Source organism: Semicossyphus pulcher, unplaced genomic scaffold, assembly GCF_022749685.1.
Source record: "Semicossyphus pulcher isolate SPU_LCO1_2020_fin unplaced genomic scaffold, fSemPul1.0.p SCAF_18, whole genome shotgun sequence".
Classification (NCBI taxonomy): Eukaryota; Metazoa; Chordata; class Actinopteri; order Labriformes; family Labridae; genus Semicossyphus; species Semicossyphus pulcher.
This window is the reverse complement of record NW_027211691.1, coordinates 5,816,196-5,830,476: the sequence shown is the minus strand read 5'-3', so window position 1 is coordinate 5,830,476 and position 14,281 is coordinate 5,816,196.

Here is a 14,281-nt window from a genome sequence, read left to right as displayed (position 1 = left end):
TCAACAGCCCTAATCTATTAGAAGAAAAAAAAGTAAACATCATGTGTACTACAAACACATCTGATAATAAAGTCCAAAAGTGATGAACGTGTATCAAGCTGTTCTTCGAGTCACAGTCATTTCCTCTGTGTCTACCTTCTTACTATTTCAGTCAGTGGTGCGTGGGCGGAGGGAGTCATGTCGGTACACCCCGCTGCGCCGGTATTTTCAGATTTCAGGTTTTGCGGCAATCTGTAGAATGTCAGAGGATTAATATAGGAGGTAGATAGATGCCATGTGAAGCATCTTTATTACTGGCCAAGCCTACTGGCAAGAGTTCTTACGTTTCTGAAGCTCCCCGCCGTATTAAGGAGTCACAGATGGAATAATTTCATTTGCGATGCATGCTCCAAGTTTGTAACCTCGTTCATTAAAGTGTGGGGGATGAGTTATGTGGGGCCAATTCATTTTCACACTCTTAAATTAATATTTTCTGTTCCAAAGGATACGTGGGGAGGAGTTATTTTATATACAAGCAGACTGGTCAGCGCTTGAACTACCGATTTCACTAATCACCAATTACTTACTATACAAGCTCGCTAAAAATTGATTCTGATTTATCCTTACCTTATTGGTTAAGATTGATTTGTATGTATGCAGCCTGCAGACACTACTCTGGATAATTAAAGGTAGTCCACTGATGACTGTGTATTTAAGTCAAGTAAGTCTTTGAATTCTTATATTTATTTGAAATTGAAATTGAACAGCAGCGTATCTTTAGGGGCACATTAAGACACAGCTGGTATGGAGGCTATGATACAGTAGGCATATACACGAGTCCTAACATGGCCCACTTCACTTTTACGCGACTCTATAACATTAATCTTATGTTAGAGGAAGCTAAAGTTAAGCATTGCAACCAGAGCCTTACTTTGTAACTTTGTATTACTTGCAGAGTGCAGATGGAGACAACCATGCCAAGGAAATGCATGATGAGAGTTTTAAAAAAGAACACCGTGACGGCTTGCCTGATCTCTGAGCCCTGTAGACAGAATATGCACTACTAGCCCTCGCCTCCTGCCTGGTCCCGGGGACAGTTCAGAACAACAGGCTGGCAGACCTCAGGCAAGGAGAGCAAAGGTCAACCATCTAGGCTGGGGCAGGTTAAATCCTGTAAAAACATTTGTACAGGTCAGTGCAGGGACAGCAGGGGTTAAGGAACTTTTCCTTAGATGGAAGGTCAAGTGATTTCTGGTGCTTTGGGGCAAATACAGAGTTATCTAGTTAACGTGTGACAAATATATGAATAAGAGCTTGATAACTATAATAAATGAAGTTATGTAGAAATATTATAAATTGTATATAATTGTTATTTGATATTTTACATTTCATATTTACAACATTTTAACTTTAACAGTGTACTTAACAAAACGCCCACAACATAGCCAAATACCACAAACAAGTGAGCAAGGTAACATTAATGACAAACCCTTTGTTTACGGCTCCACACACCGACACACATACACTAAACTTTTCTCTCTCCTCCAGTGTCCCTAATCAGCCAGAAAACTTCACCATTATCCTTCTTCCCCTTTCAGTTTATGTAGTGGGACCAAGGGTGCATACTTAGAAGTTCAACTTTTAACATAAGCACACATTTACACAGCTTTGTGTCCACCTCCACGAGATGCGTTGCATATTCGCTCCACCATGTCCTGTCTTGGTGTTTGGTTGGAGAATAACGCCCAGTAGGAGGGGTTTCAGGTTTAAAGGTGCCTTGGGCCTCAGAAGACGGTCTGGAGTTTGTTACAGAGGTTACTGCTGGAAAACTTATTTTTGCATTGCTGGTATTTTTCGTGTGTTTTAAGAGTCAAGTGAGTTAACATGGAACTCTTGTCTCTTTAGCATTCTTCTGTAAATTTTGCACGTAGTATTTTTTCCTATTTTCCGCAGTATTGTAAATATTTGTCAGTGCACGTTGGGAGGCCGGCAAAATAAATCACAACACATCATATTTTTCTACTACGCCTGTGTTTTCCCAGTTCTGGGGGGAGTTTGAAAGAGAACCCCGCTACACTTATTAACATACATTTCTCCCAAAAAGGATGAATATTTGGATAATGAATGGTAACATGATCCACCAGTGCTGATCCTCACTCCCTCAAGCAAGACTAATGGGTCCCAGTTAAATTGGATTTCTGCCTAGAAGATGAAAATAGATTCAGATCTTTCCAGCAAACATTTCTCCAGGTCGTTGGTGGAAGTACAGTCAGTTTCCTCGACTCACACCTTTAGGCGCTTCCATCCTTTTTTTTTTTAAATAACATTGCCTGGTAAGGTTTTATTAATGGGGGTGATACCTTTACATAATCCCGATTACAATCTATTTATTATTTAAAAATAAACTTTAAAAAAAACAACTAATCACATTTAAAAATCACTACCTGATTCCAATCCTCCTGTGCACAGTGCAAGCCTTTGGCTTCCTGCGTCTAGCATTATCATCATGAATTTTTATTTTCTTCATCCTACTTAATTCCTGTCATCTTTTTAATGGCTCAGTGTGCAGGAAACACACACACTCCAACATTGTAATTAGTTGTGTTTGAGGAGAATGTGAGGTTCATTTAACACAAGCCATGCTCTTAACTGATTTCCCCTCAGTTTTTACCATTTCAAAGCAACATTTAAGCACTTGACAAATTCTAAGTAAGAGCAGGTCGTCTCTGAAACAGAAGATCAGCAGCTAGAATCCTCCAGTCTCCATGTGAAAGTGTCCTTGGTTAATATGATGAACGACAAAGTTTCCGAAGCTCTGCCTTCCGCGTGTGAATACGTTTATTAATGTGTTTGAAAGGGGTTAATGGAATGTATTGTGAAGTGCTTTTAGTGGTCGGAAATTCAAAAAGGAGCTTTATAAGTGCAGTCATTTAGCACTGCTTAACTTTGTGTGACTTGACATGGACAAGCGATTCCCAGGTGGGCGTTAAACTTTTAATAAAAGTGCTCAAAACCCAGGAATACTCATTTATTGGGCACTTTACAATTTGCCTCTCATTCATACATTCATACTAATTGAGATGTATGCATGGTATTGGCCCTCTCCGCAACTTTTTTAATTATTTACCCCACGGGCCTCGATGTGTACATTACCAGATATTGATAGTCATGGAAGTGGTGGGTAGTAACGTGTTACACTTACTCCGTTATAGGTACTTTAGTAATTAAAAAAAAAAAAGTACTTCTAAGAGTACTTGTTTTGTAGAATACTTTTTTCTCTTACTCTAGTAAATTTGCAATAAAAAATCTGTACTTCTACTCTGTTACATTGGGCTACACACGTCTTGCTACTTTTATTGACACCAGGGTTGGAAATTAAGCACCCGCCTGTTAAGGATCAGTTAATGACACATACGCGCACGTGTATGTGAAGCAGACAGCGGTACTTCCGTACATGACGACATCACTGTCTAATCCTTTAGCAGATGCCTGCGACGTCTCTGCTGCTGTGGACAGCTCGCGAGTTAACTTCACGGAGGAACACGCACTCAGATGATTTCTAATGAATAAGCGAACGCAACTAACCCCTACCAAGTTAAACATCATCAGTGTCGTCTGCAAGCACCAGTTAACAACTTATCAACAGCTAACATAGATGAGAAGAGGTGCAAAGAAACTGAGGTAGAAACGGTTTGGATTAGGGGAGAGTGGGGCAAGGTGAGCTACCTCATGTTTCTGGGCAAATGTGCATGCTGTTTGTCATTTAAGCATACATTCATGAAACTCCCATCATTTCTTTCTGTCAGTGATGGAGAGAAACACACAGGAGAAGGGCTTAGTAATATTTAGGCCTGCACATGGTTTGTAAAGACACATTTTAGTAGGATATATCAGTTTAATGTTTAGTTTAAATTCAAACCAAAGGCTATCTGGGTCAAATGATTGCCTACCAAATGACAAAAAACAACAGTCATATCGTGCAATGTTTTACTTGTAGAACATCGGAGAGTATCTTACTATGCCGTTAATATCTCCAGAACGCTGCATGATGGAGACTTTTTGCTGTGAACCGGACGCCTGCGCCGCTCTCAAGGCTCCGGTGCGATCATGTTTCTTTCATGAACTACCTGATCCTGCCTCAAACTACACAGTGAATGCATAATAACAAATCCAATACTCAGTGTCTTCTTTTGATTATGTATCCATGTTGAAAACTGTTAGCCGCTCACTTAGCCACTTCCTCTAGCATTTAACGTTCCACCAAGCAGATCACCTTATCAGTGGTTTAATACAAGCCTAGCACCCGAAATAATAAGTAGAACAGCTTCAATGTAATAAATAATAATTTGGTCATATTGGTAACATTGTAATGTAATAGACACGCAAAGTGTAAAATGAATATTCCATGGCAATTTTCTTTGATTTCATTCAAGTTTTACACATTTTGTTTGGCATCTTGACACAAAAAATGCCCGCTCAGCCAATAGATGGCTTTATTTAGAGTGTTTGTTGCAGTCACTGACAGAGGATATGTAACATGTTACACACAAAAATGCTTCAAAACATCGCAACTTGCTTTGCAACTTTTTCAAAAATCTGCACATACAAATGTTATTCCTAACTTTGATCAATGATAGTTGAAAACTAATTATAATTACACAACCAAAGACAAAAATAGTCATTTAAACAGATTTTCCACATTACCACACTAACACATAGGCATGATGACTTTTGCTCTTCACTACACACATGGATAACCTCCAATGCTGACCGACAGTAAGCCTCATTGTGGTGACTGGATGCTGGTGGGGGAGTGTTGGTAATAATTGCATCCATCTATCAAACCAGGTCAGTGTCACCATTCCAAATGACAACATCCTACGGTGTAGCTGCTGACTAGGCCATTGTCAGCAGTGCTATCATGCTGTGCTCTTGGACCGCTTTGTTAGAAATTGGCAAGAGGAAAGATAGAGGCCAACGGCGGAGGTCTGCAGTTTGACCCAACGCTGCCACAAAGCTAGACACTGCAAGATAGCAGCCCTGAGGTTAAAGATAAGGCAATTTATACTGAAGGTTGGAGGCAGTGAGAGAATAAGACACAAAAGTAGCATGGGGTGTTACAAATGTTCAAATGGTGTTACAAAACAGAAGCCTAGAGCAAGATTTCACATAATCAGCTCATAAAATGCAAAAACAGCAGAGCTTAGGCGACATAATGTGGAAAATGTAATCTGCTCTATCTTAGCAGAGATAGCTGCTTTAGGAAAAAGGATAAGTTGCACAAATGATACTGTGGCCACTGTTTTTTTTTCTCTTTCTGATGCTGCATATTCATATCTAATGTTGTCCTTAGGCTGACCTGGAAGCAGCCTTTAATGTGCACACTCACAGATTTACGCTGGACTATTTTAAGGCATGTTGACAACCCTGACGAGTTGTTTTCATAGTCTCATGAGATGAAAAATCATCAATTATTTTTTCATGGAAAGCTTTAATCTAACGCAAAATTGCACAAATACGTAAAGTTTCATGTTGATATGTCAAAGAAGACTCTAATTATGCACTCTCATAACTTTTATACCCTGCCATAGGAGTAGGCAAAGCCGGCAGGTTTGTCTGCTCTCTGAAAAAGTGGGCTACTGTGATCAAGAGTGATGCTCGCAATTTAAGGGGAACCTGTTCTGGCAACTTTCTATTCCACGCTGCCGGCTATCTGTAGCTCTAAAGTCTCTCTCTCTTTCTTTAGAGTCTGAATGGTGTTCATAGAATGCGTTTAGAAGTGGACAAAGCTTCAAGGTCTGAAAATAGAGCTGGTATAAAACTACCTTAAACCTGAATTCATTATGGCCAGAAGGGGGGGCGACTCCACTGGTTGCAAAAAAAAAACCAGTATGCTTGTCAGCTTATGAGAAAATGGCCCTACATCTCAGTGTATTTATTATCCCAATCAACATATTCTTAAAGTTGTAATCTTATAGATCTTCCATTCTCTTTGGCAGCACCTATGGCGATAAACGGTAATTGCGGGAGCACACTTCCCAGATATCCAGACAGTGCTGCATGTGTGACGTCCACGGTTGGCTCCGGTGGTAACTGCTTTCCTTTTATGCCTACATCTGAGCGTCAAATTTGTTTCTTTTTCTTTATATTTTCACTTATTTTTAAGTTGTATCTGTAGTCATCAATCTTTTCTTTGTTTGTTCAGCCATAGTAGATTACTGTTTACTCAACAACACTTGCAGAGACCGGAAAAGCAGCCGCTTAGCTCCGCCTACCCTCTCTGGCAGACCAACCACTGCTGGGTGATGGAAAACGCATCACTAATTAATACTGCAAATTAGGCTTTCATCAGTGGGCCATAGGCTGAGTCACCATTGTGTAACCTCATTCGGCGACAGATAGTGACTTAACAGACATTTATTTAATTGAAAATCTTCGAGATTATTACTTTAACTAGTTTGTGGTGTTACGCGTTTCCTCTTCAATGCAGCGTGGTGTTCATTTTGTAAATTATGGTCAATTTAGGGTAAAATTGAAGGAACAGTTTGTGGCTACAACAATGAACAACAAAATCTTGCATCTTCAGCATTTGGTTCTACTAGAACACTTTGTAATCTACTGTTCTATTTATCAGTGTCTATATTTTCTTTTAAATGGTTTTTGTTTCAATAGCCAAAATTAGCATCCCGGTTAATATGATATAATAATGATAGTTACCATGAAATACAGATGCACCTTGCTAACCAAGTTAGCTGATAATTAAGTGTTTGCTGATGATGAAGAGTTTGCTAAGCCACGGCTCCTCTGTAGCTTCACTCTTTTGCCAAACACGGTGACTTCTGGCTCCAAAAAAAACGAGATGGTGCCGGCCAAAGGCTTCAAAACGGCAGTCCACAAAGCAAATGGTTTACTTATGATGGCTATATCCTCTTTTAGCCAGTCTATAGAGAAACGATTTGTTAACTGTGCTCTCAAGTTGTGTCGCACAAATCACTGACTAAAAGCTTAACAGAGTGTATGAAGTGCTTTGAAGATGGTTTACAGTAGGGTCAAAGAGAGTAACACATTACTGATACTGATAAGATACAGGAATTTAACAGAACAAAGAAACAAAAAAAATATAGGTCTTACAGATAGATTAAGGGATCACTGGGAATTACTGGGAAATAGCCTCAGGTATTAAAGCAGGGCCTTACAGTACATTAAATAATACATTAAAGTTGGCACTGTAACCCTACATGTAATGACTAGGTTGAGTAATGCAGCCTAGACAGTGAATACACGGCTTTATCAATCATCTCTTATTACAAAACTGTTTATACCTAGTAGAAAATATTGTATAAATGACCTTTCTATCAGTTTCTAAAATGTACAATAACTCTACAGAGTTAATCTTACTTTGGCTGGGATTAAACAAAATACAAAAACATCCTCCCCCATCACGAAGTCCAACAACTACTGTTGACCTCAAAGAGAACGATGGCTGTTTTCGAAATGCCATACTATATACCATGTACTATATAATATATACTGTATACTACATACTGCATACTGTGTCCGGCACTAGTATGTAGTACGGAGCTGTTCAGACTTATTTTGCAGTATGCAACACCAGACGCCAGTTTCCAGTTAGGGTTAGGTTAACTAAACAATGGCCCACCAATAGCAAAAAGCTGCTTCTTTTGCTATAGTGCCCCCTTCTGCTGCCGCCTGCCATTTCAACTGCAGTTGTGACATTTCAGCACTTTGCATTGTGGGATACAGTAGGCGAGGTAGATGCATACTGGAGATTTTTTATCATAAATCAAACATATGTTTAAATCAACCAAAGTGGATCCTAACATTAACTGGTAAACACGTACCAAATAACCACCACCAAATATTCAGCTAAAGAATAAATAAAGGAGTATTTTCACCTGATTGTTGAGGGAGCAAATAATGCTCACTCACAATGTTCCTTTTTCTGGCAATTCTTTAAGTTGAAGTTTTACATGCTCTAAAAGTGGAACAGCCCTCGGCATACGGCACAACATGTAAGTGCAGAATGCGGTGAAGTCTGACACGGACAGAGGATGCCTCCTCAATTATTTAAGTAACTTAAAACCTTTGTTCTGATTCTACTGTCAGGTCACACTGTCATCAACTGTCACTTCGGTCCATGATAAAGTAGTTTGGAAAACTGGTGGCCCGATTTACATGAAGGTTGATGGTCCCAGGAGAAAACAATTTGTCCTTCTGTCGCTCTCTGGCCAAGATATCAACTGTGAAGATGAGATGCCTCTTGAATGTTGAATGAATCTTTCAGTTAGATATCCATTAAATGTTAGACATTCAACCCATGACACAAGTGACCTCAGGTTCTCAATTGTAGTTGGACAAACATTTCCAATTCTTTTTTTTAATTGTGTGGTGTTTTGAACTTTGTAGTCGCGTCTAGCTGAGCTGAAGACATACCCCGGCCTGTTTGCTTGTTGTTAGAGAAACTGCTGCAGCATTATGTTGGATGAATACTGTGGGAAGACACTGTCAGTGCAATTAGTCTGACTAAATAATACAATTTTACCCCAAATTGCGGTGATATTTCCTACATTCAGCAGCAGCGATGACTTGTGTTGTGGGTTTAAAAGTTTAAGTAAATCAAAGACTGAGCTTTTCATCTTGTTGGTTGTGTGTGTTGTCACTGAGATGAAGCTGCGGTCTCCATACAAAGGGCCCGGCACTCCCAGTGATGCTCCAATTATTTAGCTTTTCTGTGCAAATTAAAAAGCCATTTTTATAATCTGACACACAAGACAAATCACCACAGTGTCTCTGCCATTGAGCCCCTTTGAACCAGTGCAGTGACACCAATTGCGTTCAGCTGAAAAACCAACAAAAGATGAAGACAAAAATTTCACATGACAGCAAATGGAGAGGAAATTGTCAGCTTGCTTGAGTTACAAAGAAAAAGGCTGATAGAGACATGGAGAGCTAATAGTCTACTTCTGCATAGAACTAATGTAATTAAATTAAAGCTCTATACAGTTGCTCACTATTGTTTGGAAAGAAAATACAACATTATCTCAGAGTATAGGAGACGTGCCTTAAATGTAACATGTTAAATTTCCATTTCGTTTTTATATGCAATCATTACCTCATTGTATCTGCATGTTCACAATGTAGTACTAAACATCCCTGAGAAACGTCAACAGTATTTTCCACTCTGCAGAGTATGGTTACTTTTTGTATGTTATGGAGCTCAAATCATGTGTACATATCTCTTCTTTGTCAGTTAGCATAGTTTTTACATGCCATGCCTGCAAGCTCTATAGTCTGTAAGGCCTGCTTCACACAGCACGCTTGAGCAGCGATGATGGCTGCATCGCAGGACCTCTCTGGCAGACCAGCCACTGCTGGCTGATGGAAAACGCGTCACTAACTGGGCCCGCTTGTGATTTTTTTTTTCCGTGGAAGTCGCACCAGACACCCAGTCTGTAATACTGCAAATGCAAAGGCTTTCATCAGTGGGTCTTTGGCTCAATCACCATTTGGCGATAGATAGTGACATAACAGACATTTATTTAAATGAAAATCTTTAATATAATAGTTTAATATTATCATTATGTTTCATACAATATCCAATTACATCCTCGGTATTAACTGTACTGATTTTGTTTTGTAGCCATGTTCAAACCTTAAAGAATACTGTTATAGTTTACACTAACATATAACATCAGAAAGCATCCACTCTTTCAACCCTCAAGACTTGTTTTTCCTTTTGAAAACTGGTTTGTGGTTTAGTTTTCAAATATTACAAACTGTATGTGGGTGTAAAAAAATCTCTGAATAAAAGAGTGAAAATTGTAAAATGTTGTAATGAAGGCTGCTCTCCTCTAACTGTAACTTCTGGTTATGTTCCTTGTTAAAGTTTCAGTTTTACATCCCTGGTGAAGGTTATAAAGTGACCTGAGTGGAAAATCCATTATAATGACCAAATGAAACTGAAGTGTGTTTTTTTTTATTTTTATAAAAGATCCCTTTGGATGGATCAGAAACTCTTGTGCTTCGGCCTTAACTACAAAACTGAGCAGACACATTTCTTGTGATGGTTTTAAGCTTTTACCAGCACAACAGCAAAACAGCTTTTGGTCAACCATCCATCAAACCTCTGTAAACCATATTTCAGAGCAGTAATAGCAGTGTCTAAAGTGCACTGGTCCCTTTGACACTTGTAGAAGCAGGGAGAAAGGGCTCCTGCTTTGTCCTCGGTGAGAATATACAGTAAAAACAGCCATTTCGTTGTGCTGGTTTCCTCATGCGTCACATAAATTAAAGCAGCAGCATACAGTAATTGTGTTTATAAGGCAGTTTAATGCATTATTTCACATTAATTATTGTTTTTTTGTGTGGGAATGATTATTATAAATGACCATGTTAAGACTAATCACGGGCACACATCATTCAGAAGTGCATAAAATAACAAGTATTATATGATCAATGTTCTTGTCTGTAATCTGTACGGCTCAAATTGGATTTGCATTCAGTTTTTAGAATAGATTAGGGACTAAATATATTCATATACTGAAGCTGAAACAAATTATGGTTGGCACGTCAATATATTAAAAGCTTAAACATATTCAGTATATTTAATCATGGACTAGTGAGTGTTTTAAACAGTTTAGCACCTTAATGCAGAGAAGTGAGTCTGCACCTCATGCAAATATCTGTACAGCGCCGCCTCAGCATCCATAACTCTTTTCTTCTTCTTCTCCTGTGATTTATAGAAAAAAAGATGTTCTCCTGCACCCGTCATATCTTCATCTTCGCTGTAATAGCAACACTTAATGTACAGCATAAAAAAAGAGGAGGCTGTATAATTTAAGATAGATGAGATGTGTTAGAAATTAAAAGAGCAAATGACCTGTGCGCTTCAGTTAAATTGAGACGTGGTCACATTAATGCCAGTTCAGGTAATTTGCTTGATAGGAATTTTAATTGTAAGAATGTGGCACGTGCAATTTGAACTGCGAAAGATAAGAATAAATCTGAGTTAAGGGCTTATAATTTAGAGCTTTTTTTTCCTGTAGTGAGGCCTTTTGAATTTTCATCTGCTAACCTGTAGATCAATAGCACTCCTTCGCAGGGTGCTGCTACCGAGTTGTAAAGTGGAGGTTTGTATTTTGGGCTGGGATCCAGGAGGAAAAGTCCTGTTGGCATATAAAAAAACAATATTTGGCAAACCACCAAGGCTTGGCAGGCGTGTCTTTGATAAAAAGTCAAAGGCTCAAGCATGCGGAGTTAAAAGACGATGAACTGATGTTATCATTGAGACCTGTTGTATTTTGTTTTGGTGTTTCATACCCACAGCACAAGCTTGTTCATGTGATCGACAGATACCTGCTGCTGGCTCGATGGCTGAACATTTAGAGGCATATTTTCACCTCACTGTCTCTCCACTCCTCTTGGTACATGCTTTTCATTCATCCATGCAGCAAACTCCCTACAAGGCAGGGGGAATTAAAACTGGACGAGGACCAAATGGGGTCGACATTTTTATAACAGACTTAAATAAACCACCTTTTTATCAGAGGTATTATGACAAAGTAGTCATACAGAAATATGAACTTAACTGCTACCAAGACATATTACAGAATTCAGAAAAAAACAATGGTATCAAAAAGAAGAAATGAGATCAAATTTAAAAAAGACACATCAGCATTATTAATTTGTTTATATCTCAATCTTGGTTTCATTCATGTTTGTGGTTAAGTTCTGAGCTGTGGACACTCGGGATGGAGTGAAGGTGTGCATCAGTTGCTTACACAGGTATGTGCTTCCAAACATGCAGAGCATTCGAGCAGCTGGGAGGCGGAGCTTGGGGCATCGTTTCAGAGTTCTGTCAGCTCTGTTTAGATGTTTACAGGTGCTCTTTCCATGTCAACTACAAACGGACTACTGAGCAGTTTGAAATTAAATTTCTGAGCTCCAAAGTCGGCAAATCAGCAAAATGCGCAGTTGGGAACCCAGCGGTGCAGACCTGGTTTGTCATTGTCTGGCAACATGAAAAGTGACCCAATTTTCCTTGCTGCATCTGGGTCTCCCACAGGGAGGTCCGACGGATGTGGCCCACGGACCTTGAGTTTGAGACCCCTGCACCAAGGTGTCATGACCAATTACTTTGGATTTTCCAGTTTAGTCTTTAAGCCAGTGTTGACATAATAATGCCTGAGTGCACCAGAGGAAATTAATTGATAAACTTAGGTTACAAGGTTAGAAAGTGGGTATAAGTTCTAAAATAGAAGTGTCAAGTGGTAGCAAGAGTGTCCATACCATACCATACCATACCATACCAATATACTGAATATATGTTGTAGATGCAACAGCAGGAGTCGGATGATAGAGAACTCTGTGATTTGTTAAACAAATACAAAACTGACACCAAGGAGACAGGAGTTTGAATCCTGTGTGAAAACCAAAAGTCATTGTTACTTTATTAAATTTCATTGGGCATTTTTGCCTTTATTGAAAGGACAGCTGAAGAGGCAGAGGTCGGCCTGCGGCTGCTATAAATAGGAGACTTGCTCTACCTACTGAGCAAAACCAGCACCCCAAGTTACATATTTTAAGTTACTTGCATAACCTTACTTTTGTACATGATGTCATGCATGTAACTCCATGTACACAACATAATTTACACCAGTTAAACAACGTACATAATTCAACCTCTATAAGTAGCATATTTATAATCCAAACTTGATCTTTTTTCTCGCCCAGTTGGTCACAGTTTGGTTTGGTGTGAATATTGAAATTAAAGCTAAACTTTTATTCTTTCTTGTGTTACCCTTGTAACATAGTGTGAGGCTATAACTATATAAGCTGTCTAGTTTATGCTCATTGCTGTGAGGTTCTTAAAGGTTATTTTGCCCTTGAGTTAATTTCTTTGGCAGCTTCTTAGATGCCATTTACTGATTGACACTTTGCTTTGCTTTTGATTACTTGTCTTTACTGTACAACATGAAGATATTTAGTGTTACTTCAGCGTGAGTGCTCTCACAAGGTGACATCAGCTTTGTCATCATGGTAGGGTTTGATCTGGACAGATCAGTTCCCACAATTTGTTTGCACATTAGTGTTGTGACGTTCGCCAACGATGCGATTCTTTGGTGCAAACGGCGGGAGCCGAGTCATTGGTGAGAGCCCAAATTTCACTGCCTGCAGGTCAATGCAGGTCGAGTAATTTAGTGCTGCTAAACTTAGTCCACACATGTGACTTGAAATTATATTAGTGGGATGTCTAAGTTCGAATCTGATCGAAATCTCACCCGAGTGATTATTTTGCAGATAAACCTTGTAATGAATAAAGAGGAAAAAAGAACAATAACGGCCTTTGGAAAGGAACAGAGCCCAAAGATCCGGCTCCCTTCAAGTAGCCGTAATTCCCAACATTATTAGAAGGATCTTCTGAAGCAGAACAGTATGATTTTGGTAAACAGGGCAATGTACTGAAAAAGGAATAATGTGGAAAAATCATAAAGAAGGTATCCTGTGAGACAAATCGGAATAGCCCAAGGACTGACGCATCGTCTAGAGAAAGAGCAGAAGGAGCAAGGTGAAAAGCAGCAGAAAGAAAGTGAAGATAGAGCCGTTGGACCACAGAGGTATCACGGAAACGTCAGCTGAGGAAACTCAATCAACAGATTGAGGAAAAGGAAGCAGGGAGCAGTCAGGGCAGCACAAGCGTGAACCCCTTGGACTTGAACACGAAAAGGAATTAAAAAAGATAGTTTAGAGCTGAAGTAGGAGCAGTGGTCTTCAGCCCCACCAAGCACTGACTCAAGTGACATCACTCGAGAACAATTATCAGACTTCACACAGCTCCCCGTGGAGTCACAAAAGGCTTTATAAAACTTGCACATGTGTTTACAGCATGTACTTCTCAACGCCTGGAAACACACATTGATGTGTGAGGTCAATGGAGTCGTTGATGGTTTGCATCGACCATCATCCCACAGCCAAAATGCCTCATTGCTCTCATCCCACAGAGAAAGAAGAGCCTGAGAAAATCTATCTCACTTTTTTTCTTTGAATGTATCAGGTTGTGTAGCTTAAGGTTCTTTATTCGACTGCTTATTCTCTGCATCCTGCCTCATCTCGCTTACATGATGATCACTTGTGAGGTAGCAGTGGTTCTTTTAATTGAATGAAAAAAACATTACACTTTATTATAGATGCATCAATATCTTAACTACTTCACTTTCCTTGACACATACAGTGATAACTTATTATACAGCATGGACCATTGAAGCATATGGTAGCCATAATG